The 24,375-nt window shown below is 46.2% G+C and overlaps 8 non-coding genes across 8 annotated transcripts; 3 read left to right on the top strand and 5 right to left on the bottom strand.

The window, feature by feature from the left end:
* Positions 1-4,954: 4,954 nt before the first annotated feature.
* On the bottom strand, positions 4,955-5,028 carry trnai-aau (transfer RNA isoleucine (anticodon AAU)). The gene has a single exon. It is a non-coding gene; the product is annotated as a tRNA-Ile (tRNA).
* A 3,439-nt stretch (positions 5,029-8,467) lies between these two features.
* On the top strand, positions 8,468-8,549 carry trnas-aga (transfer RNA serine (anticodon AGA)). Its single transcript has one exon. It is a non-coding gene; the product is annotated as a tRNA-Ser (tRNA).
* A 751-nt stretch (positions 8,550-9,300) lies between these two features.
* trnai-aau (transfer RNA isoleucine (anticodon AAU)) lies at positions 9,301-9,374 on the bottom strand. Its single transcript has one exon. It is a non-coding gene; the product is annotated as a tRNA-Ile (tRNA).
* Positions 9,375-16,671: 7,297 nt separating this feature from the next.
* On the bottom strand, positions 16,672-16,745 carry trnai-aau (transfer RNA isoleucine (anticodon AAU)). Its single transcript has one exon. It is a non-coding gene; the product is annotated as a tRNA-Ile (tRNA).
* Positions 16,746-19,085: 2,340 nt separating this feature from the next.
* On the top strand, positions 19,086-19,167 carry trnas-aga (transfer RNA serine (anticodon AGA)). The gene has a single exon. It is a non-coding gene; the product is annotated as a tRNA-Ser (tRNA).
* Positions 19,168-19,961: 794 nt separating this feature from the next.
* Positions 19,962-20,035, bottom strand: trnai-aau (transfer RNA isoleucine (anticodon AAU)). The gene has a single exon. It is a non-coding gene; the product is annotated as a tRNA-Ile (tRNA).
* A 1,948-nt stretch (positions 20,036-21,983) lies between these two features.
* trnas-aga (transfer RNA serine (anticodon AGA)) lies at positions 21,984-22,065 on the top strand. The gene has a single exon. It is a non-coding gene; the product is annotated as a tRNA-Ser (tRNA).
* A 785-nt stretch (positions 22,066-22,850) lies between these two features.
* Positions 22,851-22,924, bottom strand: trnai-aau (transfer RNA isoleucine (anticodon AAU)). The gene has a single exon. It is a non-coding gene; the product is annotated as a tRNA-Ile (tRNA).
* Positions 22,925-24,375: the final 1,451 nt, after the last annotated feature.

The following is a 24,375-nucleotide window of genomic DNA, read 5'->3' as shown; positions in this document are numbered from 1 at the left end:
ACGGAAAGATGAACCCGATCCACACAGACCTGGCCCCAGTTTGGCGTAACGAAGGGGGAGGTGGAAACAGGGGACTGGGAAACTCACCCCCATATACCCCTGCCAATCATCGATACAGAAAACCGCAGCCCCGCCCAGAACCCCGATATATCCCCAACCCCAGGTACAGGGAACAAGACAAAACCAACCCCAGATATGCACCCCCACAAGCACAGTGTTATAACTGTGGGCAACCCAACCATTTTGCCCGGGACTGTAGGGCACCACCAAATTTCAGGGGACAAGGCCGCATAGGACATCGGCCCAACACCCGGCACTGAGAACGATATCGAGCTGAACCCAGAAGCCCATGCCCACAAGCACAGTGCTATACCTGCGGGCAACCCAACCATTTCGCCCGGAACTGTAGGGCACCACCCAACTACCCCGCATGGCCATCTCAGCGGTTCCCCGACGATGGACCCCGACCCATGCCCCTTGAAAGACCGGCCCGACAAGCATCTATAACCCCCACATTCCTGGCAGACAACCTAACCTACGGCAGGGAGCCCCATGAATGCCAGGTTCCGGCAATAAAAGACCCCAAGGGGCCATTTTTGCCAAAACAAAATGGGGGAGGAGCCAGGGGAATCAGCAAAACCCCGGCCCAGGGGACCCCGATGGAAAGGATGGGGAAACCACAAACCTTACCCCCTGTGGCGCCCCTGGTACCGGGACTCCCAGAACCGTTTGACCCGGCGCTCACTACCAGAGGTGGTAATGCAGTGGGTAACTGGCAGCCAAAGCCCGCCCACGTAGGTTCCCTCCACTAAGAAAGAATCAGGACATCACAGTCCAAATTGTAAATAGCTTTATCCGTCCACTCCACGCATCACCCAATTGAGAAGGGTTTCTTATCTGCCCACATTATACTGCGTCATAATCTTCCGACACACCACAGTTTGGTTGTGAGATGAAGAATCTATTGTTATACTGTGCCATAGTCCTCCAATAACAAGGACACATGCCATATACCCAACATTTTATTTTCACGCTCTGCAAACTCCTTACCCCACTACCCTTCGTATGACACGATTGGGCCTTTATTATTCCTTTACTTATTTCTTTGGTTTTATTTTATAAAAAAAGAGGAGTCATACGACATTCTAGTAAAGAAAAGGAAAAGAGAATCAGATATTAAGAAGAATTAACAGGTGCTACCTTGATCTTCCCCAGAATGAACTACATACTTCCCTGTTATCTGGGACTCCTTGTCTCAGACCGAACCAGAGACACCACACCAACCAAAGACCAGAAGATCAGCCTACGATACCCCGGATATATGTGGTTCACCCCATGCCCGATGGAAGTACCCTCGTCAGAGGTCAACCTTTTGGCACCCCTTAGAAATTTTCTGGAAGGGGACTACGGAACAATGTCTAAAGAACGTAAACTCTTGCAGAATAAAAGACTTGATTTCGATGCAGCAAAAGCAAGACTGAAGAAGGCAAAGGTCTCAGAGGCCCGTTCAGCAGCAGAACAGGAAATGAGAATTACACAAAGTGAATTTGATCGCCAGGCAGAGATCACAAGACTTTTGCTTGAAAGAATTAGCAGTCCACATGCTCATCACCTTTGTTGCCTGCATGACTATGCTGATGCCCAGTTGACCTACTATGCTCAGTGTTACTATTGCTTTGTTGTGTATATACCCAATTGACGTATTGTTTCTTGTTGTTTTTTAAAATTATTTTACTTCATTCTGTACTGTTTATTGCTTTGTTTTGTATATACCCGATTGCTTATCGTTTTTTTAAAATTATTTTACTTCATTTAAATTTGTTAGTACTATTGTGGGTTAGGGATGATACTGTCAACTCCAGATTCGGGGTACTTGCTTGTTCAGATGGTTTGGTGAGAATTGTGTGATCCGGTTCACTGACGCTCATTGGATCAAGAGGAGGGAATGTGGTGATATAAACAGGGCCTAGTGTTAAGGCTGATAAAATTGGATATGCTAAATTAAAGAATTGGGCATTTTGAAATCAAACACAGTCAAACAGCAGGCAGGCCAATTGTACAATACACAAATGTGTCTGGGCCTGACCCATCAACCACCCATCAAAGGTCGTTACACTCTACTTGAGACTTAGCAGGAGATCATGGCACCTCATTGAAATGCATCGGTCTACTGTTAGAAGCCCAGATCGGGCCAGACTTTCTGTCACCAAGAGATCCTGTAGAAACCTTACCTGATAACAAGTTTAACAACATGGAGATGGACACCTGGGGGTGGACCCTGTCAGGCAGACATCAAGAAACCCACTGGGTATTGGAACCCCCTCCTGGGACCTCATCGGCCGGAAGCCAGAGAAGTTTCTGGAAAGGCAAGCAGGCTGGGGAAAAAGGGACACGCTCAGAGGCACACAGGAGCGAAGACTCGACAGGGGAGGCGGCCGTGACCATTCGGAAGACTGACCAGAGAAGGAAGGAAGGAAGGAAGAAGCGGCCATCGAGACTCACCTTCGTGACGACAGACCAGAGGGACTCAGAGAATCGGGCCTGCAGTTTAACCAAGCCATCTTTACGGGTAGTATACTTGCATCTCGGGTATCCTCTTGTTTTATGTGGGTAATTTAAGGGTTAATAGTGTTATTATTAATAAACTTGTTGAATTGTACTTGTGGTTGTCCTTTGTCCACCTTGCAAATAAGGGCACCGGGGTAAAACCTTGGAGTAAGTAAACTGGTTGAAAGTATCTGAGAATTAACAGGTACAACAATCTTTTGCTTACTCTCTCGGGCGACGCTTCATAACGAGGCACACTCTGGGAATTGGAATGACATAAAAATGTGGAGAAAGAAAGCATCGTGCTCGTTGCGAGGGATATTATACGTTGCCTCACGGCGGCTCCTCAATTATGTTTCCATCCATGCTTGCTGAAGGAATTTCCTTCCGATCCCGACTTTTCCGCTGTCATCAGCAACACATCAGACACCCTTCTGCCACATCTTAAAGACAATGTTTTGCGGTTAATGGGTTGAGCGTGACGACCAACTAACCGCCAGTTTCGAGATTTCCAGACGAATAGCTGTTCTTCTGAAAAAACTCAGTATTTGCGTAAATTAGGTGTGAAGCGCATTATCAATTCGTGTGAAGCGATGTGTTGATCGGTTGAATACAGTGCTTCAAAGTAAGCTGGTATGATTTCTTGCAACAAGGTTGGCTGACGTGAATATTGACAAAACATTGAAGCGAATGAAGGGAATGATCACAGTTGACATCCAGCTGACCGGTCGTCCGTATGTGTTTCGCTGTAGAGCGGTCAAGGTTTGCTCAAATGTCACCGACCGATTTGTGGCACAGAAGTGTGAAAAGATGGACAATTTGTCAGGATGGGAGGCAGACTTTTTCCCAGTTGAAAAATTGTCAACGGCATCGTGAGTGTACAGAAGTACGCTAAGCGACTCAGGCTGTTCGAAAAAGCCATTGCCACTGAGTATAACGTAAACCGGGCTCCACAGACAGAGGTAACCGCATTTGGACAGTACGAGGATTGAACCCTCAGTCGCAGCGTTATTAGCAACATGTTCCAGCCGTATAAACTAGCCGGCCCCAGTTCATCTTAAATTTTGGATCAATGATTGCGGGAGTTGCATCTTCAGTGAACAGAAAGATATTCTCGAAGGGCTCAATTCATATTTGTCCACTGGTGATTCAGAAACGGCAAATGTCACCACCATGTGGGAGATCCGGATTGGATTCCGAATCCGCACATACTCTAATGTATCTGCATTAGTTTTGCGCATTCAAGAGCTCGTTTTCCTAAGCCTCCTTGAAGGGAGCTATTTTGGGATGTAAAGTTTGTGTTCCATCCAGTTCTGAGTGTATGGACAGATATAGAATGCTTCCAAATGTTTGTTTCAATCCACCCATGTGCTGTATCCGAATGAAAAGGACGTTAGACGACAGATGAAATTGAGCCGACATGGGGAAAGAAGACAGAAGCATGACATCAGCAGAGAAATTAATCGCACTTGTATCCATCACAAGAGGTCAGCATCACTTCAAGGAGGCCGCCTATGAGATTTATTGAGTGGGTATCAGTCTGATTTCTGACGCGTTTGACCGTGTAGTCATGGCCGAGTGGTTAAGGCGATGGACTAGAATCCTGCTGACTACGCATTTCTCATTTCCGTTCCACGACGACTCGCTGGACAGGATGGCATCTTACATCATTTTTCCCTGTGGAATGGTTACATATCCCACCAATTTGCGTGAAGTTGATGCCGGTCCGCCTGTCCTCTCCAGATGTTTTCTCAACAAATTTGCACCTGACAACTTCAGTTATTCACCTGCGCGGAGAGGGAGTATTTTGACTGTTTACTCTTTCGACATCCCGTATCAGCTGGAATATCAGAGTTGGGACATCTTCGAATTTTCTATGTTCGACGTGGAACTACCCGAACGTCTCCAACACCGCCTCATAACGGACTTATTTTATCATTGTAAACCTCCAAGGCAGTGTCACCTGTCCTCTTCCTAATGTCTTTTCTGAAGAGTGGTGACCAGCCAGCATCAGCCGTAAGGCTCCGTACTGAGGTCAACTGCAGATGTGACCACCTGAGCATGATCCCAGTGCTTTTATAAACGATTTCGTAGCCAAATGAAGGACATTATGTCAGCACTCCGTTGTGAATTTAATTAGATGAAGCTCAATCTTTCTCCGCCGGTCCACTCTTTGCAATGAAAACTCTTTTGCCGTCTCGTAACCTGCCACATTCGCCCTTTCGGTTTGTGGCACAGAAGTTTGAAAAGATGGGCAATTTGTCAGAACGGTTGGAAGAGATTTTCCCAGTTTAAAAGTTGTCAAGGAGAAAAAAAAGCTGCACTTTGCCGGTGTGCAAGAACGCGAAGCGGATCAGCCTCTGCCGACGAAAAGACGACAACTTCTGCCCACACGAGTAATCGCATGTGGCCACTACGGGGATTGAACCCGCGCCCTTGGCGTTATTAGCACCACGCTCTAACCACCTGAGCTAACCAGCCGACGTCGCAAACGAAGCCCACGATGAGCAACTGCGTTTTTCTATTGAGTTGCATCATTAAGTGCAGAAGTTTAAATTTTTCACTGCTGACTGATCGCGCATCTTCAACCTGATGGAATGGCATTTTCGTTTTAAATGACTTTCATGGGATTTGGCTGGGGCAATCACAACGTGCATTTGATGTTCAGCCCCCCCCCCCCTCCCCGGTTCAATTTGAAATATTTTTTTCTGCTAAAATCGTAAAATATGTTGCGAAATTCAGTCGGAATATTGTCAACATGTTGCCATTTTGCAGACTGGATGCATTTGCCATTTGTGGAATATTTGCTCCATCTGGAAGTCTGGCAGGCAGGGCTGCAAAATGGGGGCGTGTGTTCAAGCGCAGAATTAACCGGAATCCGTTCAATTTGATTTTTGCATCAATGATTCTGTGAGTTGCACCTTCAGTGAACAGAAATATATTTCCAAAGGCTGTCATTCAACACGATTTAACGTTTCGAGTAATTCATCAAGATTTGAAAGGCTGAACAAAACACAGCCCAACTGCCCTTGTGATCCAACTCTTTCTATCAGTAACAGTCACACAGCAGCCCCATGTCACAGGTCCCGCTTCACACTGGGGAGAGCGAATTGGTATTTTATCTTTTGCTTACTCTCTCGTGCGACGCTTCATAACGAGGCACACTGTGGGAATTGGAATGACATAAAAATGTGGAGAAAGCATCGTGCTCGTTGCGAGGGATATTATACGTTGCCTCACGGCGGCTCCTCAATGAAGTTTCCATCCATGCTTACTGAAGGAATTGCCTTCCGATCCCGACTTTTTCGCTGTCATCAGCAACACATTAGACACCCTTCTGCCACATCTTAAAGACAATGTTTAGCGTTTAATGTGTTGAGCGTGACGATCAACTAACTGCCAGTTTCGAGATTTCCAGACGAATAGCTGTTCTTCTGAAAAAACTCAGTATTTGCGTAAATTAGGTGTGAAGCGCATTATCAATTGGTGTGAAGCGATGTGTTGATCGGTTGAATGCAGTGCGCCAAAGTAAGCTGGTATGATTTCTTGCAACAAGGTTGGCTGACGTGAATATTGACAAAACATTGAAGCGAATGAGAGGAATGATCACAGTTGACATCCAGCTGAGCGGTCGTCCGTATGTGTTTCGCTGGAGAGCGGTCAAGGTTTGCTCAAATGTCACCGACCGATTTGTGGCACAGAAGTGTGAAAAGATGGACAATTTGTCAGGATGGGAGGCAGACTTTTTCCCAGTTGAAAAATTGTCAACGGCATCGTGAGTGTACAGAAGTACGCGAAGCGACTCAGGCTGTTCGAAAAAGCCATTGCCACTGAGCATAACGTAAACCGGGCTCCACAGACAGAGGTAACCGCATTTGGACAGTACGAGGATTGAACCCTCAGTCGCAGCGTTATTAGCAACATGCTCCAGCCGTATAAACTAACCGGCCCCAGTTCATCTTAAATTTTGGATCAATGAATGCGGGAGTTGCATCTTCAGTGAACAGAAAGATATTCTCGAAGGGCTCAATTCAAATTTGTCCACTGGTGATTCAGAAACGGCAAATGTCAGCACCATGTGGGAGAGCCGGATTGGATTCCGAATCCGCACATACTCTAATATATCTGCATTAGTTTTGCGCATTCAAGAGCTCGTTTTCCTAAGGCGCCTTGAAGGGAGCTATTTTGGGATGTAAAGTTTATGTTCCATCCAGTTCTGAGTGTATGGACAGATATAGAATGCTTGCAACTATTTGTTTCAATCCACCCATGTGCTGTATCCGAATGAAAAGGACGTTAGACGACACATGAAATTGAGCCGACATGGGGAAAGAAGACAGACGCATGACATCAGCAGAGAAATTAATCGCACTTGTATCCATCACAAGAGGTTCGCATCACTTCAAGGAGGCCGGCTATAAGAATTATTGAGTGGGTATCAGTATGATTTCTTAAGCGTTTGACCGTGTAGTCATGGCCGGGTGGATAAGGAGCTGGACTAGAAATCCATTGGGGTTTCCCCGCGCAGGTTCGAATCCTGCTGACTTCTCATTTCCGTTTCACTACGACTCGCTGGAAAGGATGGCATCTTCAATCATTATTCCCTGTGGAATGGTTACATATCCCACCAATTTGCGTGGAGTTGATGCCTGTCCTCCTCAGATTTTTTCTCAACAAATTTGCACCTGGCAACTTCAGTTATTCACCTGCGCGGAGAGGGAGTATTTTGACTGTTTACTCCGTCGAAATGCCGTATCAGCTGGAATATCAGAGTTGGGACATCTTCCAATTTTCTATGTTCGACGTGGAACTACCCGAACGTCTCCACCACCGCCTCATAACGGAATTATTTTATCATTGTAAACCTCCCAGGCAGTGTCACCTGTCCTCTTCCTAATGTCTTTTCTGAAGAGTGGTGAACAGCCAGCATCAGCCGTAAAGCTCCCGTACTGAGGTCAAACTGCAGCTGTGACGACCTGAGCATGATCCCAGTGCTTTTATAAACGATTTCGTAGCCAAATGAAGGACATTATGTCAGCACTCCGTTGTGAATTTAATTCGATGACGCTCAATCTTTCTCCGGACGGTCCACTCTTTGCAATGAAAACTCCTTTCCCGTCTCGTAACCTTCCACATTCGCCCTTTCGGTTTGTGGCACAGAAGTTTGAAAAGATGGGCAATTTGTCAGAACGGTTGGAAGAAATGTTCCCAGTTTAAAAGTTGTCAAGGAGAAAAAAAAGCTGCACTTTGCCGGTGTGGAAGAACGCGAAGCGGATCAGCCTCTGCCGACGAAAAGAGGACAGGTTCTGCCCACACGGGTAACCGCATTTGGACAGTACGAGGATTGAACCCTCAGTCGCAGCGTTATTAGCAACATGCTCCAACCGTATAAACTAACCGGCCCCAGTTCATCTTAAATTTTGGATCAATGATTGCGGGAGTTGCATCTTCAGTGAACAGAAAGATATTCTCGATGGGCTCAATTCAAATTTGTCCACTGGTGATTCAGAAACGGCAAATGTCACCACCATGTGGGAGAGCCGGATTGGATTCCGAATCCGCACATACTCTAATATATCTGCATTAGCTTTGCGCATTCAAGAGCTCGTTTTCCTAAGGCGCCTTGAAGGGAACTATTTTGGGATGTAAAGTTTGTGTTCCATCCAGTTCTGAGTGTATGGACAGATACAGAATGGTTGCAAATGCTTGTTTCAATCCACCCATGTGCTGTATCCGAATGAAAAGGACGTTAGACGACAGATGAAATTGAGCCGACATGGGGAAAGAAGACAGACGCATGACATCAGCAGAGAAATTAATCGCATTCGTATCCATCACAAGAGGTCAGCATCACTTCAAGGAGGCCGGCTGTAAGAATTATTGAGTCGGTATCAGTATGATTTCTGGCTCATTTGACCTTGTAGTCATGGCCGAGTGGATAAGGCGATGGACTAGAAATCCATTGGGGTTTCCCCGCGCAGGTTCGAATCCTGCTGACTACGCATTTCTCATTTCCGTTTCACTCCGACTCGCTGGAAAGGGTGGCATCTTCAATCATTTTTCCCTGTGGAATGGTTACATATCCCACCAATCTGCATGAAGTTGATGCCGGTTCGCCTGTCCTCTCCAGATGTTTTCTCAACAAATTTGCACCTGACAACTTCAGTTATTCACCAGCGCGGAGAGGGAATATTTTGACTGTTTACTCTGTCGAAATCCCGTATCAGCTGGAATATCAGAGTTGGGACATCTTCCAATTTTCTATGATCGACGTGGAACCACCCGAACGTCTCCAACACCGCCTCATAACGGACTTATTTTATCATTGTAAACCTCCCAGGCAGTGTCACCTGTCCTCTTCCTAATGTCTTTTCTGAAGAGTGGTGACCAGCCAGCATCAGCCGTAAGGCTCCGTACTGAGGTCAAACTGCAGATGTGACCACCTGAGCATGTTCCCAGTGCTTTTATAAACGGTTTCGGAGCCAAATGAAGGACATTATGTCAGCACTCCGTTGTGAATTTAATGAATCTTTCTCCGCCGGTCTACTCTTTGCAATGAAAACTCCTTTCCCGTCTCGTAACCTTCCACATTCGCCCTTTCGGTTTGTGGCACAGAAGTTTGAAAAGATGGGCAATTTGTCAGAACGGTTGGAAGAAATTTTTCCAGTTTAAAAGTTGCCAAGGTGAAAAAAAAGCTGCACTTTGCCGGTGCCTCTGCCGACGAAAAGTTCTGCCCACACGGGTAATCGTATGTGGCCAGTACGGGGATTGAACCCGCGACCTTGGCGTTATTAGCACCACGCTCTAACCACCTGAGCTAACCGGCCGACCTCGCATACGAAGCCCACGATGAGCAACTGCGTTTTTCTATTGAGTTGCATCATTAAGTGCAGAAGTTTAAATTTTTCACCGCTGACTGATCGCGCATCTTCAAACTGATGGAATGGCATTTTCGTTTTAAATGACTTTCATGGGATTTGGCTGGGGCAATCACAACGTACATTTGATGTTCACCCCCCCCCTCCCCCCCCCCACCCCCCCGGTTTTATTTGAAATAATTTTTTCTGCTACAATAGTAAAATATGTTGCGAAATTCAGTCGGAATATTGTCAACATGTTGCCATTTTGCAGACTGGATGCATTTGCCATTTGTGGAATATTTGCTCCATCTGGAAGTCTGGCAGCCAGGGCTGCAAAATGGGGGCGTGTGTTCAAGCGCAGAATTAACCGGAATCCGCTCAATTTGATTTTTGCATCAATGATTCTGTGAGTTGCACCTTCAGTGAACAGAAATATATTTCCAAAGGCTGTCATTCAACAGGATTTAACGGTTCGAGTAATTCATCAAGATTTGAAAGGCTGAACAAAACACAGCCCAACTGCCCTTGTGATCCAACTCTTTCTATCAGTAACAGTCACACAGCAGCCCCATGTCACAGGTCCCGCTGCACACTGGGAGAGCGAATTGGTATTTTATCTTTTGCTTACTCTCTCGTGCGACGCTTCATAACGAGGCACACTGTGGGAATTGGAATGACATAAAAATGTGGAGAAAGCATCGTGCTCGTTGGGAGGGATATTATACGGTGCCTCACGGCGGCTCCTCAATGAAGTTTCCATCCATGCTTGCTGAAGGAATTTCCTTCCGATCCCGACTTTTTCGCTGTCATCAGCAACACATTAGACACCCTTCTGCCACATCTTAAAGACAATGTTTAGCGGTTAATGGGTTGAGCGTGACGACCAACTAACCGCCAGTTTCGAGATTTCCAGACGAATACCTGTTCTTCTGAAAAAACTCAGTATTTGCGTAAATTAGGTGTGAAGCGCATTATCAATTCGTGTGAAGCGATGTGTTGATCGGTTGAATGCAGTGCGTCAAAGTAAGCTGGTATGATTTCTTGCAACAAGGTTGGCTGACGTGAATATTGACAAAACATTGAAGCGAATGAGAGGAATGATCACAGTTGACATCCAGCTGACCGGTCGTCCGTCTGTGTTTCGCTGTAGAGCGGTCAAGGTTTGCTCAAATGTCACCGACCGATCTGTGGCACAGAAGTGTGAAAAGATGGACAATTTGTCAGGATGGGAGGCAGACTTTTTCCCAGTTGAAATATTGTCAACGGCATCGTGAGTGTGCAGAAGTCCGCGAAGCGACTCAGGCTGTTCGAAAAAGCCATTGCCACTGAGCATAACGTAAACCGGGCTCCACAGACAGAGGAAACCGCATTTGGACAGTACGAGGATTAAACCCTCAGTCGCAGCGTTATTAGCAACATGCTCCAGCCGTATAAACTAACCGGCCCCAGTTCATCTTAAATTTTGGATCAATGATTGCGGGAGTTGCATCTTCAGTGAACAGAAAGATATTCTCGAAGGGCTCAATTCAAATTTGTCCACTGGTGATTCAGAAACGGCAAATGTCACCACCATGTGGGAGAGCCGGATTGGATTCCGAATCCGCACATACTCTAATATATCTGCATTAGCTTTGCGCATTCAAGAGCTCGTTTTCCTAAGGCGCCTTGAAGGGAGCTATTTTGGGATGTAAAGTTTGTGTTCCATCCAGTTCTGAGTGTATGGACAGATATAGAATGCTTGCAAATGTTTGTTTCAATCCACCCATGTGCTGTATCCGAATGAAAAGGACGTTAGACGACAGATGAAATTGAGCCGACATGGGGAAAGAAGACAGACGCATGACATCAGCAGCGAAATTAATCGCAGTCGTATCCATCACAAGAGGTCAGCATCACTTCAAGGAGGCCGGCTATAAGAACTATTGAGTGGGTATCAGTGTGATTTCTGATGCGTTTGGCCCGGGGATCGAGGCCTAGTTTCGGGAGCTGTTCGGAGGAGGAGGAGCAGTCTCTGGGTGAGTATAAAAACTCACTTTAACCCGGGGATCGAGGCCTTGTTTCGGGAGCTGTTCGGAGGAGGAGGAGCAGTCTCTGGGTGAGTATAAAAACTCACTTTAACCCGGGGATCGAGGCCTAGTTTCGGGAGCTGTTCGGAGGAGGAGGAGCAGTCTGTGGGTGAGTATAAAAACCTCACGGTAACTTCCTGTTTTCCACTTTTTCTTTCTTCAAAAGTGACGTCAGAGGGAAGCTGTGATCTGATTGGTTGATAGCAAATCTGCCCCAAATTTAAAAAACACACAGCTAACTCGTAAACTTAAATTAAACTAATTAATTAATTAGAGATGGCTGGTCAGGTGATGTGCTTGAGCTGCTTGATGTGGGAGCTGGCAGATCCCATTGCGAGCTACAGCGACCACATCTGCAGTAAGTGTTGGCTGCCTGAAAAACTCCGGCTCAGAGTTGATGAGCTGGAGTCTGAGCTTCAAACACTGAGGCACATCCGGGAGGGGGAGACTTACCTGGACACTGTGTTTCAGGAGGCAGTCACACCTGTCAGAGTAAATAGTTTAAATCCTGCCAGTGGCCAGGGACAGCAGGGTGTGACTGCAAGTCAGGCAGGTAAAGGGAACCAGCAGTCAGGAACTCAGGAGCCTCAGCCCTTGACCCTGTCCAACAGGTACGAGGCACTTGCTCCCTGTGTGGATGGCAAACAGGGCTGCAGGAAGGATGAGTCAGCTGACCAAGGCACCATGGTTCAGCAGGCCATTCAAGGGGAGGAAGTAAATAGGCAAGTTGTAGTTGTAGGGGATTCTATTATCAGGGGGATAGATAGTATCCTTTGTGAGCAGGATAGAGTGTCCCGCATGGTATGTTGCCTGCCCGGTGCTAGGGTGCGGGACATCTCTGACCGGCTTGAAAGGATACTGGAGAGGGAGGGGGAGGATCCAGTTGTTGTGGTCCATGTTGGTACCAACAACATAGGCAAGTCGAGGAAAGAGGACCTGTTTAGAGATTATAAAGAGCTAGGATTCAAATTAAAAAACAGGTCCTCAAGGGTCATAATCTCCGGATTACTTCCCGAGCCACGTGCAAATTGGCATAGGGAGGCAAGAATAAGGGAAGTTAACACGTGGCTGAAAGAGTGGTTTGGGAAAGAGGGGTTCTTTTTCATGGGACACTGGCATCAGTTTTGGGGCAGGGGGGACCTATACCGTTGGGATGGTCTCCAAATGGACCGAGCTGGGATCAGTGTTCTGGCGAAGAGAGTAAATGGGGTGGTCAATAGGACTTTAAACTAGAGATTGGGGGGGGGAAGGGAAAGTCAGGGAACCAAGAGGTGAAGGAATCAGTGGGAAGCGTAGCTGTTTAGGATTACAAAAAATCACGAAAAGACAGCACTCAGGAGAGGTTACGATAGTCCCCATCTCACAAAATATGACAGTGTCTGGAAAGGCTCAGTAAACCAAGGTCCACCACACTACGAAAACAAAAAGGGACGGTCAATAGGGAATTAAAGGTGTTATATTTAAATGCCCGCAGTGTCCGGAACAAGGTAGATGAGCTTGTGGCCCAGATTGTGACTGGCAGGTATGATGTGGTAGGCATCACAGAGACGTGGTTGCAGGGGGTTCAGGACTGGCAGTTAAACATCCAGGGATTCACAACCTATCGAAAAGACAGAGAGGTGGGTAGAGGGGGCGGGGTTGCCTTGTTAATTAGAAATGAAATTAAATCAATAGCACTAAACGACATAGGGTCAGACGATGTGGAGTCTGTGTGGGTAGAGTTGAGGAACCACAAAGGCAAAAAAAACCATAATGGGAGTTATGTACAGGCCTCCTGACAGTGGTCAGGACCAGGGGCACAAAATGCACCACGAAATAGAAAGGGCATGTCAGAAAGGCAAGGTCACAGTGATCATGGGGTATTTCAATATGCAGGTGGACTGGGTAAATAATGTTGCCAGTGGACCCAAAGAAAGGGAATTCATTGAATGTTTACAGGATGGCTTTTTGGAACAGCTTGTGATGGAGCCCACGAGGGAACAGGCTATTCTGGACTTAGTGTTATGTAATGAGCCAGACGTGATAAAAGATCTTAAAGTAAGGGAACGCTGAGGAAGCAGTGATCATAATATGGTAGAATTCAGTCTGCAATTTGAAAGAAGGAAGGCAGAATCAGATGTGAAGGTTCTACAGTTAAATAATGGTAATTACAGGCGCATGAGGGAGGAACTGACAAAAATCGACTGGAAGCAGAGCCTCGTGGGAAAGACAGTAGAACAGCAATGGCAGGAGTTTCTGGGAGTAATTGAGGACACAGTGCAGAGGTTCATCCCAAACAAAAGAAAGGTTATCAGAGGGGGGATTAGGCAGCCATGGCTGACAACGGAAGTCAGGGAATGCATCAAGGCAAAAGAGAGAGCCTATAATGTGGCAAAGAGTAGTGGGAAGTCAGAAGATTGGGAAGGCTATAAAAACAAACAGAGGATAACAAAGAGAGAAATAAGGAAGGAGAGGATCAAATATGAAGGTAGGCTAGCCAGTAACATTAGGAATGATAGTAAAAGTTTCTTTAAATATATTAAAAACAAACGGGAGGCAAAAGTAGACATTGGGCCGCTCCAAAATGACGCTGGTAATCTAGTGATGGGAGACAAGGAAATAGCTGAGGAACTTAATAAGTACTTTGCGTCAGTCTTCAAAGTAGAAGACATGAGTAATATCCCAACAATTCAGGAAAGTCAGGGGGCAGAGTTGAATATGGTTGCCATCACAAAGGAGAAAGTGCGAGAGAAACTAAAAGGTCTGAAAATTGATAAATCTCCGGGCCCAGATGGGCTACATCCTAGAGTTCTAAAGGAGATAGCTGAAGAAATAGTGGAGGCGTTAGTTATGATCTTTCAAAAGTCACTGGAGTCAGGGAAAGTCCCAGAGGATTGGAAAATCGCTGTTGTAACCCCACTGTTCAAGAAGGGAACAAGAAAAAAGATGGAAAATTATAGGCCAATTAGCCTAACCTCAGTTGTTGGCAAAATTCTAGAATCCATCGTTAAGGATGACATTTCTAAATTCTTGGAAGTGCAGGGTCGGATTAGGACAAGTCAGCATGGATTTAGTAAGGGGAGGTCGTGCCTGACAAACCTGTCAGAGTTCTTTGAAGAGATAACAAATAGGTTAGACCAAGGAGAGCCAATGGATGTTATCTATCTTGACTTCCAAAAGGCCTTTGACAAGGTGCCTCACGGGAGACTGCTCAGTAAAATAAGGGCCCATGGTATTCGAGGCAAGGTACTAACATGGATTGACGATTGGCTGTCAGACAGAAGGCAGAGAGTTGGGATAAAAGGTTCTTTCTCAGAATGGCAACCGGTGACAAGTGGTGTCCCGCAGGGTTCAGTGTTGGGGCCACAGCTGTTCTCTTTATATATTAACGATCCAGATGACGGGACTGGGAGCATTCTGGCCAAGTTTGCCGATGATACAAAGATAGGTGGAGGGGCAGGTAGTATTGAGGAGGTGGGGAGGCTGCAGAAAGATTTAGACAGTTTAGGAGAGTGGTCCAAGAAGTGGCTGATGAAATTCAACGTGGGCAAGTGCGAGGTCGTGCACTTTGGAAAAAAGAATAGAGGCATGGACTATTTTCTAAACGGTGACAAAATTCATAATGCTAAAGTGCAAAGGGACTTGGGAGTCCTAGTCCAGGATTCTCCACAGGTAAACTTGCAGGTTGAGTCCGTAATTAAGAAAGCAAATGTAATGTTGTCATTTATCTCAAGAGGCTTGGAATACAAAAGCAGGGATGTACTTCTGAGGCTTTATAAAGCACTGGTTAGGCCCCATTTGGAGTACTGTGAGCAATCTTGGGCCCCACACCTCAGGAAGGACATACTGGCACTGGAGCGGGTCCAGCGGAGATTCACACGGATGATCCCAGGAATGGTAGGCCTGACATACGATGAACGTCTGAGGATCGTGGGATTATATTCATTGGAGTTTAGGAGGTTGAGGGGAGATCTGATAGAAACTTACAAGATAATGAACGGCTTAGATAGGATGGACGTAGGGAAGTTGTTTCCATTAACAGGGGAGACTAGGACGCGGGGGCACAGCCTTAGAATAAAAGGGAGTCACTTTAGAACAGAGATGAGGAGAAATTTCTTCAGCCAGAGAGTGGTGGGTCTGTGGAATTCATTGCCACAGAGGGCTGTGGAGGCCGAGACGTTGAGTGTCTTCAAGACAGAAATTGATAAATTCTTGATTTCTCGAGGAATTAAGGGCTATGGGGAGAGAGCGGGTAAATGGAGTTGAAATCAACCATGATTGAATGGTGGAGTCGACTCGATGGGCCGAATGGCCTTACTTCCGCTCCTATGTCTTATGGTCTTATGGTAGTTATGGCCGAGTGGTTAAAGCGATGGACGAGAAATCCATTGGGGTTTCCCGCGCAGTTTCGAATCCTGCTGACGATGCATTTCTCATTTCCGTTTCACTCCGACTCGCTGGAAAGAATGGCACATTTCATTATATTTTCCTGTGGAATGGTTGCATATCCCACCAATTTGCGTGAAGTTGATGCCGATCCGCCTGTCCTCTCCAGATGTTTTCTCAACAAATTTGCACCTGACAACTTCAGTTATTCACCTGCGCGGAGAGGGAGTATTTTGACTGTTTACTCTGTCGAAATCCCATACCAGCTGGAAAATCACAGTTGGGACATCTTCGAATTTTCGATGTTCGACGTGGAACTACCCGAAAGTCTCCAACACCGCCTCATCACGGACTTAAGTTATCATTGCAAACCTCCCAGGCAGTGTCACCTGTCCACTTCCTAATGTCTTTTCGGAAGAGTGGTGACCAGCCAGCATCAGCCGTAAGGCTCCGTACTGAGGTCAAACTGCAGATGTGACCACCTGAGCATGATCCCAGTGCTTTTATAAACGATTTCGTAGCCAAATGAAGGACATTATGTCAGCACTCCGTTGTGAATTTAATTAGATGAAGCTCAATCTTTCTCCGCCGGTCCACTCTTTGCAATGAAAACTCCTTTCCCTCCCAGTAACCTTCCACATTCGTCCTTCCGGTTTGTGGCACAGAAGTTTGAAAAGATGGGCAATTTGTCAGAACGTTTGGAAGAAATTTTCCCAGGTTAAAAGTTGTCAAGGAGAAAAAAAACAGCACTTTGCCGGTGCGGAAGAACGCGAAGCGAATCAGCCTCTGCCGACGAAAAGACGGCAGAAACTGCCCATACGAGTAACAACATGCGGCCAGTACGGGGATTGAACCCGCGACCTTGGTGTTATTAGCACCACGCTCTAACCACCTGAGCTAACCGGCCGACGTCGCAAACGATGAGCAACTGCTTTTTTCTATTCAGTTGCATCATTCAGTGCAGAAGTTTAAATTTTTCACTGCTGACTGATAGCGCATTTTCAACCTGATGGAATGGCATTTTCTTTTTGAATGACTTTCATGGGATTTGGCTGGGGCAATCCCAACGTGCATTTGATGTTCACCCCCCCCCCCCTCCCCCGTTTTTATTTGAAATATTTTTTTCTGCTAAAATAGAAAAATAGGTTGCGAAGTTCAGTCGGAATATTGTCAACATGTTGCCATTTTGCAGACTGGTTGCATTTGCCATTTGTGGAATATTTGCTCCATCTGGAGGTCTTGGCAGCCAGGGCTGCAAAATGGGGGCGTGTGTTTAAGCGCAGATTTAACCGGAATCCGTTCAATTTGAAATTTGCATCAATGATTTTGTGAGTTGCACCTTCAGTGAACAGAAATATATTTCCAACGGCTGTCATTCAACACGATTTAACGGTTCGAGTAACTCATCAAGATTTGAAAGGCTGAACAAAACACAGCCCAACTGCCCTTGTGATCCAACTCTTTCTATCAGTAACAGTCACACAGCAGCCCCATGTCACAGATCCCGCTTCACACTGGGGAGAGCGAATTGGTATTTTATCTTTTGCTTACTCTCTCGTGCGAGACTTCATAACGAGGCACACTGTGGGAATTGGAATGAGATAACAATGTGGAGAAAGCATCGTGCTCGTTGCCAGGGATATTATACGTTGCCTCACGGCGGCTCCTCAATGAAGTTTCCATCCATGCTTGCTGAAGGAATTTCCTTCCGATCCCGACTTTTTCGCTGTCATCAGCAACACATGAGACACCCTTCTGCCACATCTTCAAGACAATGTTTAGCGGTTAATGTGTTGAGCGTGACGACCAACTAACTGCCAGTTTCGAGATTTCCAGACGAATAGCTGTTCTTCTGAAAAAACTCAGTATTTGCGTAAATTAGGTGTGAAGCGCATTATCAATTCGTGTGAAGCGATGTGTTGATCGGTTGAATGCAGTGCGTCAAAGTAAGCTGGTATGATTTCTTGCAGCAGGTTGGCTGACGTGAATATTGACAAAACATTGAAGCAAATGAGAGGAATGATCACAGTTGACATCCAGCTGACCGGTCGTCCGTCTGTGTTTCGCTATAGAGCGGTCATGGTTTGCTCAAATGTCACCGACCGATTTGTGGCACAGAAGTGTGAAAAGATGGACAATCTGTCAGGATGGGAAGTAGACTTTTTCCCAGTTGAAAAATTGTCAACGGCATCGTGAGTGTACAGAAGTACGCGAAGCGACTCAGGCTGTTCGAAAAAGCCATTGCCACTGAGCATAACGTAAACCCGGGCTCCACAGACAGAGGTAACCGCATTTGGACAGTACGAGGATTGAACTCTCAGTCGCAGCGTTATTAGCAACATGCTCCAGCCGTATAAACTAACCGGCCCCAGCTCATCTTAAATTTTGGATCAATGATTGCGGGAGTTGCATCTTCAGTGAACAGAAAGATACTCCCGAAGGGCTCAATTCTAATTTGACCACTGGTGACTCAGAAACGGGAAATGTCACCACCATGTGGGAGAGCCGGATTGGATTCCGAATCCGCACATACTCTAATATATCTGTATTAGTTTTGCGCATTCAAAAGCTCGTTTTCCTAACGCGCCTTGAAGGGTGCTATTTTGGGATGTAAAGTTTGTGTTACATCCAGTTCTGAGTGTATGGATATATATATAGAATGCTTGCAAATGTTTGTTTCAATCCACCCATGTGCTGTATCCGAATGAAAGGGACGTTAGACGACAGATGAAATTGAGCCGACATGGAGAAAGAAGACAGACGCATGACATCAGCAGAGAAATTAATCGCATTTGTATCCATCACAAGAAGTCAGCATCACTTCAAGGAGGCCGGCTGTAAGAAGTATTGAGTGGGTATCAGTGGGTAACCGCGTTTGGCCGTGGAGTCATGGCCGAGTGGTTAAGGCGATGGACGAGAAATCCATCGGGATTTCCCCGCGTTTCACTACGACTCGCTGGAAAGGATGGCACCTTCCATTATATTTTCCTGTGGAATGGTTGCATATCCCACCAATTTGCGTGAAGTTGATGCCGATCCGCCGGTCCTCTCCAGATGTTTTCTCAACAAATTTGCACCTGACAACTTCAGTTATTCACCTGCGCGGAGAGGGAGTATTTTGACTGTTTACTCTGTCGAAATCCCATATTAGCTGGTCAAAATCACAAGAAGTCAGCATCACTTCAAGGAGGCCGACTGTAAGAATTATTGAGTGGGTATCAGTATGATTTCCGACGCGTTTGACCGTTTAGTCATGGCCGAGTGGTTAAGGCGATGGGCGAGAAATCCGTTGGGGTTTCCGCGCGCAGGTTCGAATCCTGCTGACTACGCATTTCTCATTTCCGTTTCACGACGACTCGCTGGAAAGTATGGCATCTTCAATCATTTTTCCCTGTGGAATGGTTACATATCCCACCAATTTGCGTGAAGTTGATGCCGGTGCGCCTGTCCTCTCCAGATGTTTTCTCAACAAATTTGCACCTGACAACCTCAGTTATTGACCTGCGCGGAGAGGGAGTATTTTGACTGTTTACTCTGTCCAAATCCAGCTTCAGCTGGAATATCAGAGTTGGGACATCTTCCAATTTTCTATGTTCGACGTGGAACTACCCGAACGTCTCCAACACCGCCTCATAACGGACTTATTTTATCATTGTAAACCTCCCACGCAGTGTCACCTGTCCCCTTCCTAATGTATTTTCTGAAGAGTGGTGACCAGCCAGCATCAGCCGTAAGGCTCCGTACTGAGGTCAAACTGCAGATGTGACCACCTGAGCATGTTCCCAGTGCTTTTATAAACGATTTCGTAGCCAAATGAAGGACATTATGTCAGCACTCCGTTGTGAATTTAATTAGATGAAGCTCAATCTTTCTCCGCCGGTCCACCCTTTGCAATGAAAACACCTTTCCCGTCTCGTAACCTTCCACATTCGCCCTTTCGGTTTGTGGCACAGAAGTTTGAAAAGATGGGCAATTTGTCAGAACGGTTGGAAGAAATTTTCCCATTTTAAAAGTTGGCAAGGAGAAAAAAAATGCTGGACTTTGCCGATGTGGAAGAACGCGAAGCGGATCAGCCTCTGCCGACGAAAAGATGACAGGTTCTGCCCACACGGGTAATCGCACGTGGCCAGTACGGGGATTGAACCCGCGACCTTGGCGTTATTAGCACCACGCTCTAACCACCTGAGCTAACCGGCCGACGTCGCAAACGAAGCCCACGATGAGCACCTGCGTTTTTCTATTGAGTTGCATCATTCAGTGCAGAAGTTTAAAATTTTCACTGCTGACTGATCGCGCATCTTCAACCTGATGGAATGGCATTTTCGTTTTAAATGACTTTCATGGGATTTGGCTGGGGCAATCACAACGTGCATTTATTTGAAATATTTTTTTCGGCTAAAATAGTAAAATATGTTGCGAAATTCAGTCGGAATATTGTCAACATGTTGCCATTTTGCTGACTGGATGCATTTGCCATTTGTGGAATATTTGCTCCATCTGGAAGTCTGGCAGCCAGGGCTGCAAAATGTGTGTTCAAGCGCAGAATTAACCGGAATCCATTCAATTTGATTTTTGCATCAATGATTCTGTGAGTTGCACCTTCGGTGAACAGAAATATATTTCCGAAGGCTGTCATTCAACACGATTTAACGTTTCGAGTAATTCATCAAGATTTGAAAGGCTGAACAAAACACAGCCCAACTGCCCTTGTGATCCAACTCTTTCTATCAGTAACAGTCACACAGCAGCCCCATGTCACAGGTCCCGCTGCACAATGGGGAGAGCGAATTGGTATTTTATCTTTTGCTTACTCTCTCGTGCGACGCTTCATAACGAGGCACACTGTGGGAATTGGAATGACATAAAAATGTGGAGAAAGCATCGTGCTCGTTGCGAGGGATATTATACGTTGCCTCACGGCGGCTCCTCAATGAAGTTTCCATCCATGCTTGCTGAAGGAATTTCCTTCCGATCCCGACTTTTTCGCTGTCATCAGCAACACATTAGACACCCTTCTGCCAAATCGTAAAGACAATGTTGAGCGGTTAATGTGTTGAGCGTGACGACCAACTAACCGCCAGTTTCGAGATTTCCAGCCGAATAGCTGTTCTTCTGAAAAAACTCAGTATTTGCGTAAATTAGGTTTGAAGCGCATTATCAATTCGTGTGAAGCGATGTGTTGATCGGTTGAAGGCAGTGCGTCAAAGTAAGCTGGTATGATTTCTTGCAACAAGGTTGGCTGACGTGAATAATGACAAAACATTGAAGCGAATGAGAGGAATGATCACAGTTGACATCCAGCTGACCGGTCGTCCGTCTGTGTTTCGCTGTCGAGCGGTCAAGGTTTGCCCAAATATCACCGACCGATTTATGGCACAGAAGTGTGAAAAGATGGACAATTTGTCAGGATGGGAGGCAGACTTTTTCCCAGTTGAAAAATTGTCAACGGCATCGTGAGTGTACAGAAGTACGCGACGCGACTCAGGCTGTTCGAAAAAGCCATTGCCACTGAGTATAACGTTAACCGGGCTCCACAGACAGAGGTAACCGCATTTGGACAGTACGAGGGTTGAACCCTCAGTCGCAGCGTTATGAGCAACATGCTCCAACCGTATAAACTCACCGGCCCCAGTTCATCTTAAATTTTGGATCAATGATTGCGGGAGTTGCATCTTCAGTGAACAGAAAGATATTCTCGATGGGCTCAATTCAAATTTGTCCACTGGTGATTCAGAAACGGCAAATGTCACCACCATGTGGGAGAGCCGGATTGGATTCCGAATCCGCACATACTCTAATATATCTGCATTAGTTTTGCGCATTCAAGAGCTCGTTTTCCTAAGGCGCCTTGAAGGGAGCTATTTTGGGATGTAAAGTTTATGTTCCATCCAGTTCTGAGTGTGTGGACAGATATAGAATGCTTGCAATTGTTTGTTTCAATCCACCCATGTGCTGTATCCGAATGAAAAGGACGTTAGACGACAGATGAAATTGAGCCGACATGGGGAAAGAAGACAGACGCATGACATCAGCAGCGAAATTAATCGCATTTGTATCCATCACAAGAGGTCAGCATCACTTCAAGGAGGCCGGCTATCAGAATTATTGAGTGGGTATCAGTATGATTTCTGGCGCGTTGGACCGTGTAGTCATGGCCGAGTGGTTCAGGCGATGGACTAGAAATCCATTGGGGTTTCCCCGCGCAGGTTCGAATCTTGCTAACTACGCATTACTCATTTCCGTTTCACTCCGACTCGTTGGAAAGGATGGCATCTTCCGTCATTTTTCCATGTGGAATGGTGACGTATCCCACCAATTTGCGTGAAGTTGATGCCGGTCCGCCTGTCCACTCCAGATGTCTTCTCAACAAATTTGCACCTGACAACTTCAGTTATTCACCTGCGCGGAGAGGGAGTATTTTGACTGTTTACTCTGTCGAAATCCCGTATCAGCTGGAATATCAGAGTTGGGACATCTTCCAATTTTCTATGTTCGACGTGGAACTACCCGAACGTCTCCAACACCGCCTCATAACGGACTTATTTTATCATTGTAAACCTCCCAGGCAGTGTCACCTGTCCTCTTCCTAATGTCTTTTCTGAAGAGTGGTGACCAGCCAGCATCAGCCGTAAGGCTCCGTACTGAGGTCAAACTGCAGATGTGACCACCTGAGCATGATCCCAGTGCTTTTATAAACGATTTCGGAGCCAAATGAAGGACATTATGTCAGCACTCGTTGTGAATTTAATTAGATGAAGCTCAATCTTTCTCCGCCGGTCCACCCTTTGCAATGAAAACACCTTTCCCGTCTCGTAACCTTCCACATTCGCCCTTTCGGTTTGTGGCACAGATGTTTGAAAAGATGGGCAATTTGTCAGAACGGTTGGAAGAAATTTTCCCATTTTAAAAGTTGGCAAGGAGAAGAAAAAAGCTGGACTTTGCCGATGTGGAAGAACGCGAAGCGGATCAGCCTCTGCCGACGAAAAGTTCTGCCCACACGGGTAATCGCATGTGGCCAGTACGGGGATTGAACCCGCGACCTTGGCGTTATTAGCACCACGCCCGAACCACCTGAGCTAACCGGCCGACGTCGCGAGCGAAGCCCACGATGAGCACCTGCGTTTTTCTATTGAGTTGCATCATTCAGTGCAGAAGTTTAAAATTTTCACTGCTGACTGATCGCGCATCTTCAACCTGATGGAATGGCATTTTCGTTTTAAATGACTTTCATGGGATTTGGCTGGGGCACTCACAACGTGCATTTGATGTTCACCCCCCCCTGTTTTATTTGAAATATTTTTTTCGGCTAAAATAGTAAAATATGTTGCGAAATTCAGTCGGAATATTGTCAACATGTTGCCATTTTGCTGACTGGATGCATTTGCCATTTGTGGAATATTTGCTCCATCTGGAAGTCTGGCAGCCAGGGCTGCAAAATGGGGGCGTGTGTTCAAGCGCAGAATTAACCGGAATCCGTTCAATTTGATTTTTGCATCAATGATTCTGTGAGTTGCACCTTCACTGAACAGAAATATATTTCCAAAGGCTGTCATTCAACACGATTTAACGTTTCGAGTAATTCATCAAGATTTGAAAGGCTGAACAAAACACAGCCCAACTGCCCTTGTGATCCAACTCTTTCTCTCAGTAACAGTCACACAGCAGCCGCATGTCACAGGTCCCGCTGCACACTGGGGAGAGCGAATTGGGATTTTATATTTTGCCTACTCTCTCGTGCGACGCTTCATAACGAGGCACACTGTGGGAATTGGAATGACGTAAAAATGTGGAGAAAGCATCGTGCTCGTTGCGAGGGATATTATACGTTGCCTCACGGCGGCTCCTCAATGAAGTTTCCATCCATGCTTGCTGAAGGAATTTCCTTCCGATCCCGACTTTTTCGCTGTCATCAGCAACACATTAGACACCCTTCTGCCAAATCGTAAAGACAATGTTGAGCGGTTAATGTGTTGAGCGTGACGACCAACTAACCGCCAGTTTCGAGATTTCCAGCCGAATAGCTGTTCTTCTGAAAAAACTCAGTATTTGCGTAAATTAGGTTTGAAGCGCATTATCAATTCGTGTGAAGCCATGTGTTGATCGGTTGAATGCAGTGCGTCAAAGTAAGCTGGTATGATTTCTTGCAACAAGGTTGGCTGACGTGAATATTGACAAAACATTGAAGCGAATGAGAGGAATGATCACAGTTGACATCCAGCTGACCGGTCCTCCGTATGTGTTTCGCTGTAGAGCAGTCAAGGTTTGCTCAAATGTCACCGACCGATTTGTGGCACAGAAGTGTGAAAAGATGGACAATTTGTCAGGATGGGAGGCAGACTTTTTCCCAGTTGAAAAATTGTCAACGGCATCGTGAGTGTCCAGAAGTACGCGAAGCGACTCAGGCTGTTCGAAAAAGCCATTGCCACTGAGCATAACGTGAACCGGGCTCCACAGACAGAGGTAACCGCATTTGGACAGTACGAGAATTGAACCCTCAGTCGCAGCGTTATTAGCAACATGCTCCAGCCGTATCAACC

This window comes from Mustelus asterias, chromosome 30 (genome assembly GCF_964213995.1).
Source record: "Mustelus asterias chromosome 30, sMusAst1.hap1.1, whole genome shotgun sequence".
Lineage (NCBI taxonomy): Eukaryota > Metazoa > Chordata > Chondrichthyes > Carcharhiniformes > Triakidae > Mustelus > Mustelus asterias.
The sequence above is the reverse complement of the archived record's forward strand: the minus strand, read 5'-3'. Positions and strand labels throughout refer to the sequence as shown.